The sequence below is a fragment of the Sminthopsis crassicaudata genome, chromosome 3, assembly GCF_048593235.1.
Source record: "Sminthopsis crassicaudata isolate SCR6 chromosome 3, ASM4859323v1, whole genome shotgun sequence".
NCBI lineage: Eukaryota > Metazoa > Chordata > Mammalia > Dasyuromorphia > Dasyuridae > Sminthopsis > Sminthopsis crassicaudata.
In genome coordinates, this window is record NC_133619.1 from 340,777,793 (window position 1) to 340,800,295 (window position 22,503).

Genomic DNA, 22,503 nt, shown 5'->3' on the forward strand with positions numbered 1-22,503 from the left:
AAACTGGAAATTAGTATGGCAGAAATTAGATAGGGACCACATTTAACACCATATGCCAAGATAAGATCAAGATGGGTCCATGATTTAGGCATAAATAATGAGATCATAAATAGATTAGAGGAACATAGGATAGTTTACCTCTCAGACTTGTGAAGGAGGAAGGAATTTGTGACTAAAAGACAGCTAGGGATCATTATTGATCACAAAATAGAAAATTTTGATTACATCTAATTAAAAGGCTTTTGTACAAACAAAACTAATGCAAACAAGATTAGAAGGGAAGTAACAAATTGGGAAAACATTTTTTACAGTTAAAGATTCTGATAAAGGCCTCATTTCCAAAATATATAGAGAAATGACTCTAATTTTTAAGAAATCAAACCATTCTCCAATTGATAAATGGTCAAAGGATATGAACAGACAATTTTCAGATGATGAAATTGAAACTATTTCCACTCATATGAAAGAGTGTTCCAAATCACTATTGATCAGAGAAATGCAAATTAAGACAACTCTGAGATACCAATACACACCTGTCAGAATGGCTAAGATGACAGGAAAAAATAATGATCAATGTTGGAGGGGCTGTGAGAAAACTGGAACACTGATGCATTGTTGGTGGAGTTGTGAAAGAATCCAACCATTCTGGAGAGCAATTTGGAACTATTCCCAAAAAGTTATCAAAATGTGCATACCCTTTGATCCAGAAGTGCTACTACTGGGCTTATATCCCAAAGAAATACTAAAGAAGGGAAAAGGACTTGTATGTGCCAAAATGTTTGTGGCAGCTCTTTTTGTAGTGGCTAGAAACTGGAAAATGAATGAATGTCCATCAATTGGAGAATGGTTGGGTAAATTATGGTATATGAATGTTAGGGAATATTATATTGTTCTATAAGAAATGACCAAAAGGATGAATTCAGAAAGGTTTGGAGAGACTTACATCAACTGATGCTGAATGAAATGAGCAGAACCAGGAGATCATTATACACTTCAACAACGATACTGTATGAAGATGTATTCTGATGGAAGTGGATATCTTCAACATAGAGAAGATCTAATTCAGTTCCAGTTGATCAATGATGGACAGAATCAGCTACACCCAGAGAAGGAACACTAGGAATTGAGTGTAAACTATTTGCATTATTGTCTTTTTACCCAAGTTACTTTTACCTTCTGAATCCAATTCTTACTGTGCAACAAGAAACTCGGTTTTACACATATATATTGTATCTAGGATATACTGTAACACATGTAACATGTATGGGATTGCCTGTCATCTAGGGGAGGGGGTAGAGGGAGGGAGGGGAAAATTTGGAAAAGAAGTGAGCACAAGGGATAATGCTGTAAAAAAAGTATCCATGCAAATGTAATGTCAAAAAATTATAATTATAAAATTAATTTAAAAAGATCCCTAGTTTTAAAAGTTGTGGGATTCTTTAACCCATTGTATTCACTTGCTTCTTCCATTATTAATGGCTCTATAGTAGCTTTTTTTCCTTCTTTGTCTCAGCCAGTAGGCCAAACTCCTTTTCTTTCCATTCTAGATGCTGTAACTTAACTTTTTGTCTTTTCTCTAACTTAGTTGGTAATTTGGTCTATAATTTTTGCATTTCTTGTCCTATGCTCTGTAATGTGGTTTTTCATTTTCTTCTCTAACTCAACCTGTAATTCTTGTATTTTTTGCTCTATACACTTAATCATCTCTATTATCTCTTGATTTTTCCCTTGCTGAGCTGTATTTAATGGGTGGGGGAGTAAACACCTTGGAGCTTGAGAGCAACCTCCCTGCCACTCTTCAGAGGTGATCATCCATCTGGCTCTTTAACTTATTTACTTGATCTGCAGGCACAGCTATGTCCTTAGGCATGATGGTAGATAGACTTATACCTAGATCCATAATGCTTCACTGCCTTCCCTTCCAGATAGAAGCTGTTAAACCTTCCCAATTACAGAGTCTGATAACTTACAGTTTACCTGCCTCCACGTTTGGTGCCACTTGTAGTTTCCCAGAAATTACCATTACCAGTCAGGCATAATTCCCAGGCCTTCAGAAAATCTCAGGCCACTGTCTCACACAATGGTTCTTTACTAATCTTACCTCAGTCAGATGTTTTCAGAGATTTCTGGACACTGCCTCACCAAGCAGTGGTTGTCCTGTTCAGCAGAGCACCCAAGGACAGCTGCATGCAAGTTCAAGGTCTTTATTTCATGTGTTTACATCCTGTCCTAGCTGACCTCCTGCTCACTCCTAGTGAACCACTTACTTCCTGGTCCCCACAGTTTATATAGGATCTATGAGGTCACAATCACAGGCAATTAGAGAGGGAGATGCCTCCCATTGATGATGCGATCTCAATGAGACCAGAGCTTCTACTCACAAGGTGGTCCATGATAGTCACAGAAAACCACATCTGGGGATCTCAAGCTTCAAGGCCTTTGTACTTCCTGATTGCACTGTGAGCGGCTCCTCCCCTGACCCTTACAGGTTTTCTTCATTTCTGTGTTTCCTTTTCCAGAGTGCTCATTTCCTTTCCCCATTTTTCTTCTCTCTTTTAAGACACTTTTAAAATTTTTCCAAGAGAGCCTTGTGAGGAGACCAACTTATATCACCATTTGAGGCTTCATCTAGAGATGTTTTGCCTTTTGTGTCTTCAAGGTTTGATATCTGATCTTCCCTGTCTCCAAAAAAGCTATCTATGATCATTGTTATTTTTGCTTTTTTGCTCAGTTTGAAAAGTTAAGATGCTATTAGGGTAAAGGAGATATTGGTCCAACCTTCCTCTACACCAGTGGCTTTATACTGTCCTGGGATTAGTGCTACCAGCTTCCATCTTGTGCTGGATAAGCATACCCAAGTCCCACTTGGTATGCTGGTGTTCAGGGGCTCCCTGTTGCCTTCTGTAGTTGTGTTGAAAGTCTCACAACTAGTCTGCTGATCCCCTGGCTTCTGAACCAGGATGGACTAGCAAATGCTCTTCTATTTTGGCTAAAAGTCTCTCATTAGACACTCCCGATATGAGGAAGCCTCTCTGTCCTGAGTCTTCCTGAACTCTACTATTAGAAAACTTGGGTGATATAAAAACAAAATATATCAATGAATTGTTTTTAAAAAGAACTTCAACTTCTGACTACTTAATTATTTGAATTTGTATAGATCACTTTTCTATTCCCAAGTCTTTCTTTGCATATACAATCAAGGACAGAGAATCCCAAAAGCCTAGAAATTGTAAGTGACATTCATAGTATTTCTCTTTCTCAGTCCTTGTCACCATCATTAAGGGGAATGAACCTATAAGGAAGAGATTCTCATGTCCACCACTACTAGCAGTATCAGTTGCTAACCAGCTTCTACAAAAGGAGCAAGCAAGGCAGTCTTACTAAAAGGTCATCTTGAGGGAAAGACAGGAAGTAATATGTGCTAGGATGGCTGTTTCACTAAGATCAGTTCAATGCATACCTCTTTTCAAATCTGATTGGAAATAGCTGAAAATCAAACCTCTCACATATTTTGTCTCTCCCTATTAGAATGTAAACACCTTAACATCAGGGGTTATCTTGCTTTTCTATTTGTATCTCAGCAACCATTTATTCATTCACTCTTTAAGTGTAGGGATAAAAATATGGTTGTAGCTCTGAGAAAGAGAAAAGATTTAGTATAGTCATTGAGGGTATGAAAAAAACAGAGTAAATTAAATTCTAGTGAGTTAAACCAGCCGAAGTTAGAAAACTTAAATGTGGAACTGAGTGCTTCCATGGAATACTGGGTAAAGATTCCAAGACATTTAAAAAATTATAAGGAAGTACAAGATGGTGAGGAAATTGAAACATTTGGTATAAATGTCTTTGTTTTATGTTGTTTTTGAAGTGTTGTATTTGAAATTTCTTGACAAAGATATTGGAGTGGTTTGCCATTTCCTTCTTTAATTCATTTTACAATTAAAGAACTTAGACAAACAGCATTAAGAGATTTGCCCAGGGTCACATAGTTAAGAAATCTGAGATCATATTTAAACTAGGGAAGATGTTTTCTTGTTTTCAGGTTCAGCACATTATACATTGTGTCACCTAGCTTCCCTCTTTTTTTGCCATTCAATTTTTATTATTTTAGAAATTTTCTCTACTTTAGCATAATTGATCAATTACAAGAAATCCATAAAATTAGTGTACAGCATCACTTATCAGCAAAAATCTAGATGAACAAAACTAAGCATTCTTCAAGGTCTCAAAGAATCTGTGGGAAAATTGATAATAGATTAATTTTTTCAGACCAAAATAGGCATATCTTTAAATAGTTTCCAATAGTAATATTCAATGTTGTCATGATGTTTAGATGATTTTTCAAGTTATTGGGGTGTGTAATGGAAGAGAAATGTGAGAATAGATAGATGGGATTGAAGTTTCAAGAGAAGGTTTTTTTTCCTTTTTATATAGCTTTTTATTTACAAAATATATGCCAAGCTAGTTTTCAACATTCACTCTTGCAACACCTTGTGTTCCAAATTTTCTCTCTCCCTTTCCCTTTCCTCACCCCCTCTCCTAGACAGCAAGAAATCCAATATATGCTAAACATGTGCAATTCTTCTACACATATTTCCACATTTATCATGCTGCACAAAAAAAGTCAGATCAACAAGGAATAAAAAGCAAACAAACAAAAATTTAAAAATGAAAATAATATATTGTGATCCACATTCAGCCTCCACAATTCTCTTTCTAAGTATAGATAGATGGCTCTCTCCATGACAAAATCAACTAGTCTGAATTACCTTATTGTTGTAAAGAGCTGTGTCCATCAGAATTAATTATCACATAATCTTGTTGTTGCTGTGTCCAATATTCTCTAGGTTCTACTCACTTCACTTAGCATCAGGTCATGTAAGTTTCTCCAAGCCTCTCTGAAATCATTGTGCTGATTATTTTTTATAGAACAATAAAATTCCATAACATTCATGTACCATAAATTTATTCAGCCATTCCCCAACTGTTGAGCATCTGCTTAGTTTCCATTTCCTTGATAAGACTTTTTTTAAAAATAATTGCTGAAATTTGATCAGGTGTGTAGGAAATTAAGCAAGAATGCATGATGTAGTGGACATAGAACTAAACTCAGTGATGAAGACTCATTGGACACTACTCACACTCAGTAAATCAGCCCAAGTAGCCTTCTCTATTTTTCATACATAATGCTCCATTTCTTATTTCTATATCTTTATACTAACCAGCTCACTAGAATGGACTTTCTCTTTCCCTCTGCATTAGAGCATCCTTCTCTTACTTTCAATTGCTCCTTGGATACTTTTTCATAATATATTGACTGATCTTCCCATTCCCTAAGTTGTTAGTGCCCCCCTCAGCAATGCCATACATTTATGTTCATTTTTATTGACTTTACCTTCATTCTGTTTATCTTTCATTATGGCTTGTCTCCTTCAGTAGTCTAGAAGCTCCTCACAAGAACCAATCATTTCATTTATGTACTTGTATATGCTGTACCTATTGAGTTTCACACATAGTGGCTGTTTAATGACTATTTTTCATTGAAGCCCTGGATTCAAGTTTTTTCCTCTGCTACATACTAGCCATCTAAAATAAGTCAAGACACTTCTTACTGTCCTCAGAAGGAGGAAGAGAAAAAGCATTTAAGTGCTTACTTAAATGCTAGGCACTATGCTAAGTGCTTTACAAATATTATCTCCTTTGATTCTCAAAACACCTTGGAAAGTAGATGATATCATTAAAGAGAAAGAAACTGAGAAATTAAGTGACTTGCCCAGATTTATACAGCTAGTAGGTCTGGATTTGAAATCAGGCTTTCCTGACTCCAGGCTCAATACTTTAGGCTATCATCTAATTGCCTTAGAAGACTTTAAGCTTTCTAAGAGTCTATGGTTCAAATAAGATGCTGATCATCATTGGTAGAAGAAATTGCTTATTAGAAAGATTTCCATATATTGGACATCTTGCCATCTAGGGGAGGGTGTGAGGGACAGGAGGGAAAATTGGAATACAAACTTTTGCAAAGGCTAATGTTGAAGAATTGTCCATTCATATGTTTTGAAAAATAAAAAGCTTTAATTAAAAAAAGAAAGTTTTCACTTTGACAAAATCACATGTCAAGGTAAAAACAAACTAACAAACAAATGAGTTAGGAAAAAAAAACATTGAAGTAAAGCCTAGAGAAGGCAGAAAGATATAAAATCAAAGGCTTGTGGAAAAAGACACAGAGAATAGAATAAAATGCATATAGGTTTTGAAGGCAGAAGTGGGGGGTTGAGGGAAGTATCTCCAGATGACTTCACTTTCATGAGTGGACCATGTGACTGGATATTTTTACTTTAAGTGGGCAGGACTAGTGGGTGAAGTATTTGGGAAGAAACACAGCTGGGAATTCAAGAGGAGAAAAGTTTTGGTACATTCACTGTGGAACACGAAATAGGGATTCATTAAAAAGTGCCAAGAAGCAGTGAGGGAGCACTCTGATGCATCTTGAGTAAAATGAATAAAATCATCTCAATTTCATAATTCTATCTGATGAAGTTCTTTCCTTTAAAGTCCATCTCATGAGATGCCTTCAAGACAAAGTCTACTTTTTCTCAAGATAAAAGAATCACCCTTTCATTGAATCTATCATATTATTTTATCTACTTTCTCTTTCCATTTGCCATATTCTACCTTGGGTCATAGTCATATATTAAGTTCTACTTTCTTCCACACACACAATACATGCAAAATTATACAATAATCAGTTTTAGAACAAGGAAATTGTAATTTTATTTGCTCCTCTATTTCTACCTCTACCTCTTCTTCACACAGTAGGTGCCTAACATTTATTTGGGACATTTATTTCAATTAATTAAATTAGAACATTTATTTCAATTTAGCAATTGAAAAATATCTACACTTGATTCTGGACTTCTCAAACTCATTTTCATTGAATTACTTTGGGTATTTGAATTGCCCATTTATTTAATGGGATAGGTAGCTGAGGCTGACCATGAGAGAGATAAAGGTGATTCCTACTGAATTAAGGCCAGAATTAAGATTTGTATATCATTCATACTTTTCACTATTTTCTTAGATATTCTGGGTAGAACCTCATAGAGAGGGTCCACTTTTCTCTATTGGAAATCACCATTTCAATTCACATTCCAATATTTTCTAAATACAAAATGCCTACAGCATATTTGAAAGATATTCTCCCTGACATCCAATTTAACAATTAACTTTTTTTATTGTTTTTCAACCTTGGGGTTTTGCTACTGCTGGGATGCTTCACAAAGAGGGCAGTTTGCCAAGCACTAATCTGTTTGGCCTAGAGGGCATTACTATACAGCTGATTTCATTTGAGTGAACATCATTCTTCTAGTCTTATTTACAAACTGTCATATGGTATAGAAGGTTTATTAACTGTTTAAGGTTTAGAGTCCTATGAAAAAAATAAAATGACAATAGGACTACACTCGAATAATATTCTAGCAATCTAGAACCATGAATATTCTGGATCTTGGGGACTGGATAATCAAGCTGTTCCAACTAAGTTCCTATTTGTTAGCCTACTGGTAAACCTCCCCACTGCTGCAGGAAGGTGAAACACCTGCTTTGAAGAAACACTGGATGTTTAACATGGAAATATATTTATAGAAGTTATATATATATATATATAGGCCATCTTTTAGTATTTGAAGGGCAGAAGAGGAATTTGGCTTCTTTTCTTGACCTGAGAAAGCACAAGAAGGAGAAAAGGTGGGAAGTTATAAGAAAACATATTTGGGTCTGCTATAAGAAGAAATTTTTTAAAAAGAAGAAAATATTTTAATGATGACTTGTTCAAAACATAAATGGGATTGGCTAAAGAAATACTTGGATCCCATTTATTGAAATTCTGTATAATTATTTATTTGAGATGTTATAGAGAAGATTCCTGTTCATGTACAGATTGAATGTAAATTCTTTGAGGATAGTAAACGTTTCATTCCTAACTCTGTAATTCCAGTGTTTAGTACAGTGCCCTGGACATAAACATTTTTTTTAGTTGAATTGGACAACATAATGTCTGAGGTCTCTTATAAGTTTCTGGTTCTATGATTAATGACCTCACTTTCATTTAATGGTGTTTTAGATGCTTTAAAGAAGTACATTCTATTTTTTGTAAACAAATACAACATGTCTGGCAATGGCCACTTAGTAGCTGTAGATTTTAATGGCATTGTTTCTCTGACCTCAAATATCTTCCTTTTGCCTGTGACATCTGCAGAGACAGCACTTTCAAAGTGATGTGGATCATATATTCTTCTGTAATTTCCTTTGGTAGAGGAGGCTTGTTATCAGAGACACATGACATTTCTTACATAGCCCATATATGTTCTTTGTGTTTTTTCTTTACTCTTCTCATATCTTGCCAAATCAATCTTGCTGCCCAATCTTTTCTTTTCCTGTTTGTTTTATCCTATGTCTGGTTATGATTTGGAATCTGAGCATAGGTCTCTGACAGAACAAATCATTCATGTCTAACAAATTGGACAGACTGCACTGGTGTTGAATTTTTGTATTTGTGAAGTGTCTCAAATAAGCAAATAAAATAGAGGAAGTACGTTTCACAAACTAATGATAATACAACTATACATTCCATCTAAATAGCTTACAACAACCCAATGAACACTATCACAAGATAAAATGTTGAGGCTGACCCCTTCTACATATTTAATTCAAATTGCATTCTGGATTTGGTTGCAACTTCGTTCCACTTAAATGATTTCTTTAGGTTTTATCGTAATCTCATTCACTTGAAAAAATAGGTTGGAAGAGGGGGAAATGGCAACCTTTTATTTATCTTGTTGTTCAGACATTTTTAGTCTTGTCTAACTCTTCATGACCCCATGGTTCCTTATGACTTGGCAAAGATATTTCAGTTCTTTGTTATTTCCTTCTCCAACTCCTTTTTGAGATCAGAATATTGAAGCAAACAGGATTAATTGACTTGCCCAGAATCACACAGCTATTGTTTGAAGCTAGATTGAATTCAGGAAGATGAGTGTTCCTCCAGACCTGGTACTCTATACACCGTGGCTTTACCTATCTTCCCCAAATGTAAACTACTAGTATAAAATTATTTTTAGCTTCTTTACTGGTAATAGAAACAACATGCATATACTAGACAATTAGAAAACAACTGGACATTGTGTTACATCAATGCATGAGAAGCATGGTACAAAGGATGTAATTAGTCTCAAAAATCAGAACATACTAGTTTTGGGTCCCTGGCCAAGTGATTTAATTGATCATTGATATGAACAAGTTTTTAAGAAAGTTGAATAGAAGTTACTTGCCTACAAATGCACTTGCAATTCTGAAGAGATTCCTTATCTAGGTAGTTTTCTATACTAATGAAACCAAGTATTCCTATTCTATCACTTATACTAATGTAATGGAATAATAGGTACCAAACAATAAATATAAAACACATTTAAAGTATGAAAAGAGATTTTGCAGAGCAAAGAATGCAGAACAAGAACTATATACACATTGACTAAAACTAATTTTTTAGAAGTGAATCAAGAAATGAAAAAAGAAAGGAAACAATCAGAATTTGTTGAACTTAGGGGAGATCCTCAGAGAGACACAGAACAAAGGCGGTCTTGTTTCTTTGTTGACTATTAATTTATTTGGTCTGGTTTTATTATAAGCCAAGCCTTTGGGTTAAGCTTTTGACCTTATTTATGTATGTTTACTTGTTTATTTATTTTTTTTATTTGATGGTCTGTTGTTGTTAAGTCATTTAAATCCTATCCAACTCACCAATCCATTTGGAGTTTTCTTGGCAACTGTATTGGTTTGCCATTTCCTTTTTTATCTTTTAATTTTTAAAATGTATTTGTTCTAAACTTTAACTCTCTCCTTCCCTCCCTTCCTCCCTCCTTTCCTCCCTTTTCCCCTCTCCCTTTCTCTCTCTTTCTCTCTCTCTCTGCCTCTCTGTCTTTCTCTCTGCCCCCCCCCTTTTTTGTGGGTGTGAGTATATGTGTGTGTGTGTTTCTTTCTCTGGTGGCATTTAGTCTTTCTTCATAGGTACTTTATAGCTAATTTGGGCATTCACATTTGTCAATAGTCACTAAAAGTTGTTCTTAAAATGGCATCTTTGTTACTGTATACAACATGCTCTTGGTTCTGTTCATATTGTTCTTTATTATCTTATATAAGACTCTTCATGTTTTTGCTCAAGTCATTGAGCACATCATTTCTTAAAGTACACTATTTTCCCATCATGATCATATACTATAACTTGTTCAGCCATTTCCCAATTGATGGGCATTCTTGCAATTTCTAGTTCTTTTTGTAACACAAAAAGAGTTCCTATAAATGTTTTAGAACATAGAGATTCTTTTCTTTTTCTTTTTCCTTTTACCTAATAGGAAACAGATTTACTAGTGGTATTGTTGGGTCAAATGACTTGCCCAGAGTCACTTGGCTAATAAGTGACTGAGACCACATTTGAACTCAGGTCCTTCTGATTCAAGGGCTGCCACTCTATCCACTCTGCCACTTAGTTATTCATAGTTATTAAGCTTATAATAAATTTTTATTTTAAAAACTCAATATTGACATAAGAAGGGATATGCAGTGTGTTTTATTTCAGCTTGCATAGCCCTTCATGAATGGTTTTGAAAATATAAGAAAACATACCTAATATTAATTATTATTATAATTATTATATATCATAATTGTGTTATAAAATATACCTAAAATAGATATAAAAACAAATTGGGAGCTTCTGGGAAACTATCTTTGAATAAACTGTGAACTTCAAATTAAAAATATAAGAAAACTATACCTAATATTAATTGTTATATATCATAATTATATTATAAAATATACCTAAAATAGATATAAAAACAAATTGGGAGCTTCTGGGAAACTAACTTTGAATAAACTGTGAACTTTAAATTAATTAAAAAATCTTTGTTTTTTAATGGCCCTTATTCAAGAAATGAAGAGGTTTGAGAAGGGATGTTTTTATATAATTCAACAAACTTCAAACAATTGAACAATAATAAAAAGTTCTAACAAGAAATCTGAGTGTTTAGTTTTGAAAGGAAACCCAATTTATTTATAATTTGTAATCTATATTTATTTATAGATTTTATTTATAATCTAAATGGGAGTAAGGGGAGGAAGAAGAGCTAAATGTCAGAGAATGATATCAGTTGCAGAGTAGCAGTGAAAACATTTCCAGTTCTTTGTCACCAGAAAGAGAGATACTGAAATATTTTAGAACTTATAAGTTCTTTTCCTTTTCCCCTAATCATTTTGAGAAAAAGACCTGGTAGTAGTATTTCTGGGGGGAAAAATCTTCACAAAGAAAATCTTATGAAAATAAAAACAGAGTACAGACTGGATGGATGAGTAAACAAAAAAGACTTTATAATGTAATTAAATAATACTAAAGACTAAAAATGTGTAAGGAAAATAGAAGTTAATAATACTGTGATAATAATAACTGAATTGCTAGAAATGGAACAGCTATGAGAGTCCTCAGAATGGCTGTGAATCTTAATAAAGTGTGAAAGAAAGAGATAGAGAGTAAAATTAGAACTCTTAAGGAAGATTTACAAAAAAGAATGAATTGTGGAACTTATGATAAAAAAGCTTGACTATGGTAGTGGACCCTCTAAAAGAGGTAGTGGCAGAGGAAATATCAACAAGAAATGTTAAAATGAAGTCCAAAGATAGCAAATTCAGAAGCAAAGCAATTGACCTTGAAGATAAAACTCAGAGTTAAAATCAAAGAAATTTTGTATCCCAGAAAAAAACACAATGAAACTAATAGCTTGAATAATCATAGTCTTGAAATCATACATCAAATTATGTTAAAAGTATATGAAACAGAGGGCAAGGAATAAGGTCCTAGTAAAAAGAACCTTTAAGTTCAACTGACCCAGAAATATATTCAACAAGTTCAGCATTAAATATAGAATCTTGTAATAGCCAAGAGGAAACTTATCACAAATCAAAGGCAAATCTTCTGAATCATATAACATTATTCATTATCCTTGATATATAAAATAAAAGGTTGGAATATTATATTCTGAAAAAGAAAATTATTGTGCATCACAAAAATAATTGGAAAAAAAAGATTGATTTTAACCACGAATTAAAAAAAAAACAAAATACGGGTTTCAGTTAAAAGAAGAAATTTGAATCATACCCTGTTTTAAAAACTGTAGATGAACATGATGTTTGTGATTCAGATTCTTCAAAGAAAATAACCTGAAGAAAGTCAATAAGTTCATATGCATGAAAAACGAAAGGAGAAAAATCAATATTTACTTGTTTCAAGGAGGATTTAAAATTATCTTTTAGATATATTATCTTTTCTGAAATTCATTGAGATAATGGTCAATGAGTTAGTAAACATTCATTAAATACCTACTATGTGTCATGCATTGTTTTTAATATTGGTGAGCAACCAGTTTGCTGACAATAAAGAAAAAAAATATTAATGGAGTTTATAAAAGGGGATGAGAAGAATGTATACCAGAGGAGAAGAAAGATATGGAAGAAGAAGAAGCAAATTGATTTTTCTTAGAATTGTATACTGTACAGCAATGTCAAATAAACATTAGGGATTATCTATTCCAATGTATTCATTATCAAATGAAGAAATCAAAACTTTGAAACGACTCAAGGAGTCATATTGATAGCTGGTTGGAAAAGCAGGGCTGGAACCCAGGTTTCCTAATTTATGTTCTTGGGTTCATGCCCACTCACTATAACTCCAAATCCATTTCTAATTCTGTATTTGAAGTTTTGCTATCTTCTAGACATACCAGAATTTGTATTCCAATGGTATGCCTTTGAGAACCAAAGAGTATGAAAACATTAGAGTAGAACTTTAGTGCAATCTCTGTAAAACAAAGAAACAACTCTGAAATTTGAGCTTGGATTAACACCTTAAACGCTTCCAAACCCTATTTTTGTCAAAAACACCACTATCTTTCCAGAGTTCCAGGTTCATAACCTCGATCTTATCCTAGACTCTTTTCACTCTTTTTCATACCCAAACAATTGCCATATTTTGCTTTTTCCACCCTCACAAAATCTTTTTCAACCAACTTCTTCCCCCAATCATACAGCTGCTACATTAGTTCAGGTCTTCATAACTTCTCACTTAGGCTGTTGCAACATCTAATTGGCCTATCTGCCTTAAGTCTCTTAGCTTTTGTCAATCCTGCACACTGCTATAAAAGTAATTTCTTTTAAATGAAGATGATGGGTCTCTTCTACTCATTCAACTCCAGTGGCTTCCTTTGCCTCTAGAATCAAATAGAAACCCATTTGATTAGCTTTTAAAGGTTTAAAAAACTAAGCCCAATCTATCTTTCTAGTTTCATTGTATGCCATTCTCTATTCTGCACTCTGTAATGCCTCCAAACTCTTCCTTCTTTTGATCTTGATATTCAAGACTAAATTTTCTGTATTCATATGAGGTTCAGAGATGACTGTATATTCATTTATTATTTATTTCTCAGTCTTCTTCTTTTAAGATGTATTTCAAGTACCATATTTTTCATAAAATCATGTCTAATCTCTCTCAACAGCTAGAGCCCTCCTCTCAAACTACTTGTATATAACTATTTATATCTTTGCATTTATTCATTTATATTGATTCTTCGTATTTTATATTACATATATATATTGCCTCTTCATTAGAATGCAAACAACTTGTGAACAGGGATTGTTTCATTCTTTGTACTTGTAACCCCAAGAAATGTGATACATTAATCACTTTATTGACATTTATTGGTTGATTGAGTAAACAGCATGTTTCCACCAATGTCTTACAATGTATTATTTGGATTAAGAGAAAAGAGGAGAAAGGATGAGAAACAAGTTTGAATTTTATTATAGTGGCATAGGTAAAAAGTAACAAAGCCCTCAAATAGCTTGATAGAAGTTGGGGGTCTAAAGGAGCAAGCACATAAAAGATGGATACCAGAAGAAGAATCAACAATAATTAACAACATTTGAGCCTAGGAAGATGAATTTTAAGATCTAAGTCTGTATGCCTAATATTCCTAGTACTGTTAGGAAAAACTAGGAAATAAAATCAGTCAGATTAGGGCTGAGAAAGAAAAATTAAACTTTTTGTCCATGTTATTCTATTAAGAATTATAGAAAGATGGTCATAGTGTGTGGGGGGGAATCTAACTATTTGACACATTATATTTATTTTAATATAGAAAAATATTATTCAAATACCAAAATATTCATAGGAGTTTTTTTCATCTTTGCAATTCAACAGTCTGCATTTATTGAGTACCTTCTGTATATAGAGTACTGTGCTAGGCATCAGGGGTGATACAAAATGTATGATTTTAGTTCTCATGGACTAAAATAACTATAGGGTCACAAATATAATAAATATTTGGAAAAAATAATAAATATATGGGGGAATGTTAGGTCCAAGGGAAGAGAAGAAGTAAAATCCTTTTCTCTTTGACAGAAATTTTTACTCATATTTTCTGCTTGTGCTTTTTTAAACTTAAAAAATATGCCCTTCATTATGAAGCCAAAACTGATATATTGTATTTGGAATATCTAATCAAAGTTATCATACCACCTTATTCTGTTTTCTCTAATAGTAATTCTGAAGCTGCTCCAGGAAAATCCTATTATACCACAGCTTGTCCTTTCACAGATTACAGTATACTTCCAGTCAAATCACGTTCCCCCAAACATAACGCCTACATATGGGAAAAACCTGACAAGTCTGTAAGACAGGGATTAGCCATGTCCCCCAACACCAACATTACAAAAGGATTCCGGTGTATTGCTTTTCTTTGGATGTTTAATAGAAATAATAAAATCATATTCAGAGCCTCTCAGCAGCAGCCTCCATCTATGGGACAAAAATAGAGGGCAAGGAAAGAACTGGACAACAAAGGAGAAGAGACAGAAGGCATAAGGAACAGGACAGGAAAATCAAGACAGGTGGGAGGTTAATGAAGTATGAGAAGTTAAAGAGAAAAAAGTCTCATAGCTTGCAAAATATTATTGTGAGAAGAGTAAGGGGGCTATGTAATCATAACTGACTCATGAAGCAAGTTTTTGGTTTATAAGATATTCATACATTTATTATGTCACCTTAATTTCATGACAGCGCTTATAAGGTATTATCTTCATTTTACATATGATAACTCTGAAGTTCAAAGAGATCAAAGGGTCAAACAACTAATAAATTCCAAAGGTAGGATTTGAAACCACGTTTCTCTTTTTTTCCCCAATAGTAGTTTATTTTTCCAATTACATGTAAAGATAATTTTCAACATTCATTTTGGGTTCCAATTTTTTTTCTCCTCCCTTACCTCCACCCTCTTCAAGAAGCAAACAATCTGATATAGGTTGTATGTTACAATCATGGTAAACATATTTCCATATTAGTTATGTTGTGAAAGAAAAATCAGAACAGGAAAAAAAAGCAAGAAAAAAGGTGAAAATAGTATACTTTGATCTACATTCAGTCTCCATAATTCTCTTTCTGCAGGTGGATGGCATTTTTCCATTCCAAGTATATTGGAATTGTCTTGGATCGCTTAACTTAGAACAGCTAAGTCTATGATAGTTGATCATCAATCTTGTTGTGGCTGTTTACAATGTTCTCCTGGTTCAGCTCACTTCTCTCAGCATCAGTTCATGCAATTTTTTCCAGGCTTTTCTGAAATCAGCCTACTCATCATTTCTTCTTCTTTTTAAAAAATAGTTCACTTTTTTTTTTAATTAAAGCTTTTTGTTTTTCAAAACATATACATGGATAATTCTGCAACATTACCCTTGCAAAATCTTGTGTTCTAGTTTCCTCTCACTTCTCCCAACTCTTTCCCTAGATGGTAAGTAGTCCAATATATGTTAAACATGGTAGAAATATATGTTAATTCTAATATATGCATACACATTTATACAATTATTTTGCTGCACAAGAAAAATCAACTCAGACTGGAAAAATGAGAAAGAAAATAAAATGCAAACAAATAACAAAAATAGTGAAAATACTATGTTCTGAACCACACTTAGTTCCCATAGTCCTCTTTCTGGGTGCAAATGCTCCCAGATTATTGGAACTGGTCTGAATCATCTCATTGTTGAAGAGAGCCACATCCATCAGAATTGATCATCATATAATCTTGTTGTGGTGTACAATGATCTCCGGTTCTGTCATTTCACTTAGCATCAGTTCCTGTAAGTCTGGAGACCTTTCTAGAAATCATCCTGCTGATTGTTTCTTACAGAAAAATAATATTCCATAACATTCATATACCATAACTTATTCAGCCATTCTTCAAGTGATTGGCATCTACTCTGTTTCCAGTTTTTTTTATCACTACAAAAATAATTTTTCCTCATTATTTCTTATTGAAAAAAATATTCCATTACATTCATATACCATAACTTATCAGCCATTGCCGAATTGATGGGCATCTACGTATTTTCTAATTTTTTGCTACAACAAAAAGAGCTGCTACAAATATTTTTGCACACGTGGGTCCTTTTCCCTCCTTTATGATTTCCATGGAATACAGACCCAGTAGTAGCACTGCTGGATCAAAGATTATGCACAGTTTTATAGAACTTTGGACATAGTTCCAAATTGCTCTCCAGAACAGTCATTTCACTACTCTACCAACCATGTATTAGTGTTCTAGTTTTCTCATATCCCCTCCAACATTTATGATCTTTTCCTGTCATCTTAGCCAATCTAAGTGGTGTGAAGTTGTACTTTAGAATTGTATTAATTTGCATTTCTCTAATCAATGGTAACTTAGAACATTTTTTCATATGAATATAGATTGCTTTCCAGGTTTCTCTTGATTTCAAATACAGCATACTTTTCACTGTATCATTCTTTCTCCTCAGTAACCATATCTAAATGGTTCAGAGTTACATAGAAAGTTATCTAGAAAAGGAGATAGATTGTCACAAAGAGAACACCACAGGTGAAACAGATGAGTAATAACTTCCTTTTCCACAAAACAGATTAAGGTATCTAAGGATGGGCCCAGCCATAAATACCAATAGCCACAGCAAAAAATAAATGGGGAGGTCATTGACATTTAAGAATCTATTGTTCCTCTAGGGTGTATCATGAAGGACCTGTCTACCAATTGACTGCTTTCACTGCCTATTTAACTCATCAACTTCAACTAATCCAAATTTATCAGTAGATTTAACTTCCCAATATGGATAACTCTGCTTCATAAGTGCCATGAATATTAACAAATGGAAGATTTATAGTGGGTCCATATAATTTTGAAAAATTATCAATTTTTTAGCCTATGAGAGGTAAAGATAATGTGTACCGTTCATGGATAAAATTGGAAGAAATAAGGAAAATGAGTAAAATTGGTTCTGAAAGCTCAAAATAATTCTGATTAGTGAGATGCATGCTCTCTCTTTTTCTGTTTCTCTGTGTCTGTTTCTCAAGTCTTGGTCTCTGTCATTTCTTTCTCTCTATCTTTCTCTCTTTCTATGTGTGTGTGTGTGTGTGTGTGTGTGTGTCTGTCTCTTTCTCTGTCTCTGTCTCCCTGTGTCTGACTCTATCACTGTCTCTGTGTATCTTTCTCTCTGCCCCTCCTCTATCTCTTTCTGTCTCTCTGTCTCTGTCTCTCTCTGCCTATTTCTGTGTGTCTCTCTCTTTGTCTTTTTCTCTCTCTCTGTATATATACCTGTAACTTTCATTATTCCCTCATGCTAGGATCTACTTACCCTATTTAATGAGAGTGTTTTGAGAAAGTGATGACATCACCATGCAAAATACTGCCAAAGGATTTGTCACTTACTATGTACATTCTAGGGCATCCTCTACAAATTTAATTCTTTCCCTGTGGAATGCACCATTGTTTTCCTTTCTCATTTCCCTTGCATTAAGTGCATGTTTGGGGATGGTTTCCATGACTATGGATCTCTTCATATATCATATGTTTCTATAATTGTAGGTCTAGCAATTTCACTTCTTATCTCATTTCTATTTCCATGACTGTCCATCTAACTCATCTCTCTTTGTATTCCCTGGCAAAGGGTTGTATCTCATCATTTTTCTCACTCTATATTTATTTTATATAACAATCTATTGACCAGCCTCTTTCTTAAACTGAATTTATGTACTTTTCTCTCTTCTCATACCTCTCTTTCACTCTCCAGAATGCCTTTCAATTGTCAGTTTCAGTTTTGTATTTCTATGGCAACAACAAAACTTCAGTCTCATTGCCTATTTTCCCCCTCTCTCCCCCTTGTACTGTCCCCTCCTCCACCTTTTTCCCCTTTTTTTTGCATGTAGTGAATTTATAGGAGAACTGCTGACAAGCTGATCTTCAAATAATTTATCTCATAAAACAAACAGCTGAGGAGGGAGGGGGACGAGGGTAAGAAAGTCAGATTGGGAGGCCATGAGGGAACATAGAAATCTAAGGAAGTGGTTGGGCAACTAATAGCTTCCTAGAGTTCTAGAGTTGACAGCTCCATGAAGTCAAATATAACTCACCCTCAGTGTCTGGGAGAGGTGTCGAAACTTCCTTTACAGATGTGGGCAGATGGTGGGCTGCTTCTTAAAAGGGCTGTTTACAATTAAACAGGAGCAGCATGAACTCATTGTTACAGGTTGGGTCCTGAGGGAGGTGTGTCCAGCTGGGCAGCTGTGCCAAAAACAAAAGAGAGACAGAACCAGAGATTTAGGCTCACAGGTGGAATTCCCCCCACGAAAAAAAAATATTCTCTTCATTATAGAAATAAGAGCATCTGAACCCATTGGAATCTGTTTTAAGTGTCCTCACATCAAATGCCTTTTTCATTGAACTTTCTCTAATGGTCACTCATATTCATATTCATTCAATTCCACTGCAACCCACAACCTTGTCTTCCACGCTATGTGTTTTAGAAAGGGGACATCACTAGAAGGTTAATTACAATGGAATACGATATAGCTGGAAGCCAAAGTGAAGACAGGCACTTTACAAGGAAGACAGTTACGAGCTTTGCAGTCAGAGTGGAGAGTAAATATTAATAGCATTATTATATGGTTTTTATATAAATAAAAGAAATATGGTTTCAGCTCTTAATAACCTTCAAATTAGCAGCTTTTTCAGAAAGTGCTTATGTATTTTTAATTCCAACTGTGGCCAAGAGTCAAGGCTATGGTAGCAAAAAGAGCACCAGGCAGCTGAGTGTTTTTGTTTTTGTTTTAAATAAGAGCAAATCCAGATCATTATTTTTGAAACTGTCAGCTTTTACTCTTTATAATGTATTCAGTTTTTAAAACCTCAATCCCTGCCCCCTTTCCTCTTTGAAGCTTTCTAGGTACTTTCTCCAGAGAAAGAGAGCAGTGTCACAAGCTTTCTATCATACTAAAAGTTGGGTGGTGGGCCAAAGCTTTTATTCTCTATTTTGTCTGTTAGGATATCCTTGCCATTGACATGGCTGCTTGAGTCCAAAGGGTTCTATCAAAAGGGAATGATTGCTTACTAAGGCATCATAATAAAGAGGGGAGGAGGTTTCCCTATAGGTCATTTTGTTTCTGCACCTCAGAAAAAAACCAGTGGATTAACATAACCCTTTCCCTTAGAGAGAGAGAGAGAGAGAGAGAGAGAGAGAGAGAGAGAGAGAGAGAGAGAGAGAGAGAGAGACCCTCATTACATTATACTAAAATAACTAGCCAAAAAAATTGCCACTGAGACCACATAGTTCTCCTCAAATGAGCACCTTGGCTTGCCTGATAACTTTGCTAGTATTTAATACTAATAGAAGCCTGTGTTTCTACAATACTTTGCATGGGGCTACATATGTGATCACTTTTGATTCTCACAACAAGCTTTGGGGAGAGGGAATAGATGCCATTGTTAATCCATTTTACAAACAAGGAAACTGAGGCTGAAAGGTTAAATGATTTTTTTAGAAATCACATACCTAGCGAGTGTTGAAGGCAAGATCTAAACTATTGTAACCAATAGGCCAGGTATCCAGCACTGTGTCACCTGTCAGTAAACAACTCTCCAAATGATCAGATGTGGTAGCTATAGAATATTCAACCAGCAAAAAACAAGTATCTTCATTGATATACATAGATGACATCTGTCAGAATTAAGTCTTTTTAATGACCAGAGACATAGCAAGGAATCTTATGTGCAAGAACTTTCCATGGGAGGTGAATGAGGATTCATTAGAAAAAATACTCTACCTTATGCACAGTAATGGCAGGAAAGGTTCTGCAGAATATCTAAATCATTCCCACTTGGCAATCCTTTTTTTTCTCAATTGCCTAAACCCAGCAGGTTCTGGAGAAAAAGGATGTCCTGAGGTGGAGCAAGAAAACAGGAGCCAACATCTTTGTTACATGGCATACGATGGGAAAGGACCTTGAGGCATGGAAACTACAGGTCTGAGGACTGCAAGGAAGAAACATACCTATCACCCCCTGCAAAGAGAACTTAAGTTAGTAAGATTCTATATTTCTTCCCCCATTAGCTCTCAATCTGCTATTAAAATCTATTGAATTTTCATTTTCACCAACTAAAAATAATCAGACTTCAACTGGAATTTTATATAGAAGTTTGATGACTTCCTGAGAAGAGGAATGGATGAATAAATAGTGATGAGATTTTCAAATCATGGAGCCAAGTTCTTACCATTCACATATTCCTCCTCATGGTTTAAAGGCAATTAATGTACCGTTTAGTAATGATAATGATGATGCTCTGTATTGATGGCCTCATAACCCTCACCAGGATTTCAAATGCAACCTTCTGCTTTTACCAAGGTTTCTCTAACGACACTGATATTTAATTGTGCTGGACCTGCTGTGAATGGTATTCAATTTCCATATTAGAATATGATTGGATAGCTCTTTATAAAATCTTGCCAGCTTGATCTCAGTTCTATTAGATCGTATAATCCTTTCAACATTCTGAGATCTAGCAGAAAAATGAGAAAGAGAAGGAAACTGGTGACCCTTAAGATGGTTCTTAAGCATTGGGTGAGGTAGGGGTGGGGTGAAAGGTATGCTCCTAGGACATGATCCCAGACCTATAGTTTGCTTTTGGTGGGTTTAGGCATAGTCTTGCCTAAAAACAGATGAAAGACTAGATGTCTGCTAAAATACTATCCCATTGTTCAGCTTTGGTTGAATTCTAGCATTTTGTTACTTATAAAGATCATTCTCATCTCAACCCTATGGAGTAAAATAGTAAAGGTATTGTTTCAGAGAACAAAAATGTGGTTCTAAAACTGAACCAAGATATCAGAACAATAGTATTTTGAGCCAAGACTCAAATTCAGGTGTCTTGCCTCCTAGTCCAAATCTCTTTCTATCCAGAGGTGGAGCCAAGACATTAGACTAAAGCCAGGGACTCCCCTGAGATCTTCTCTAAATACTTCCAAATGTTTATTTTTAATTTTTTTTTTGTTTTGCTGAATCAATTGGTGTTAAGTGAATTGCCCAGGGTCACAGAGCTAGGAAATGTTAAGTATCTGAGGCCAGATTTGAACTCAGATCCTCCTGAGTTCAGGGCCAGTGCTCTATCCACTATCTCATCTAGCTGCCTCTTCCAAATGCTTTTAAATAATTACTCTAACCAACTACTAGAATATCAGAACTCAAAAAAGTCAGAGTGAAATAATTTTACAGCCCAAAATAACTTAAAAGTTTCATAGGAAATGGCTGCTATGTCAGAGTGATAGCGGAGAATGGTCCAGTGCAGGCCAACAAAGCCCAAACAAACCTCAAGGTGACTGGACAAATGACTGTAGTGACAGTTTACAGACCTCAAAGCTCACAGATACCAAAGACAATTTAGAAGGTCTGTAGGATATACCTGTTGCACCCTGGGTGACAGTGAAGCACAATACAGTGCAGTCCACATCAGCACAGATCCAGCACTAACAAACCAGGCTAGCTCTTGGGAGCTAATGAATAAATAAGCAGCAACAGCTAATTCGGGAGTTCTCAACCCACAAATGTTAACTCTCTTTCTCTACCCATACTCAAATCTGGGTTGCAGTCCTAGGTCCAAGTCCCTGGGTGAGGTGTGCTAATGCTCCTCCTCATAAAAAAGTTATTATGGTCACCTACAGACCAGAGCCTAGGCCAGAAGAATAGAAAATATCTCACTTTAGAGTCTATGATTTTGGAAGATTTGAAAGCTTATAGGTCCTGAATATCTCTGAAAATAGCTGCCTAAAAACCCTGAAGCTTGAGACATTGTACCCTCTACACTGGAAGCAAAACTCTACTTCAACAAAATCATGTGAAAATGAGCAAATAAGAGAAAAAAATATCTGAACATAGAAAGTTATGATAGTGACAAGGAAAATCAAAAGACACACTCAGAAGAAGATAATAAAGTAAAATAATATATACATGCAAATAAATATAATAATGGTCTTAGACATAGAATAGCTCTAAAAGGATTCTGAAAATCAAGTAAGAGAGATAGAGGAAAAATTGAGAAAAGAAATGAAAGT

At 34.7% G+C, this 22,503-nt stretch overlaps 1 long non-coding RNA gene across 1 annotated transcript; it reads left to right on the forward strand.

Annotated features, from left to right (window-relative positions):
* Window positions 1–2,371: 2,371 nt before the first annotated feature.
* LOC141561685 (uncharacterized) lies at window positions 2,372–20,649 on the forward strand. Its single transcript, XR_012488123.1, has 2 exons — window positions 2,372–2,459; window positions 20,316–20,649. It is a non-coding gene; the product is annotated as an uncharacterized LOC141561685 (long non-coding RNA).
* Window positions 20,650–22,503: the final 1,854 nt, after the last annotated feature.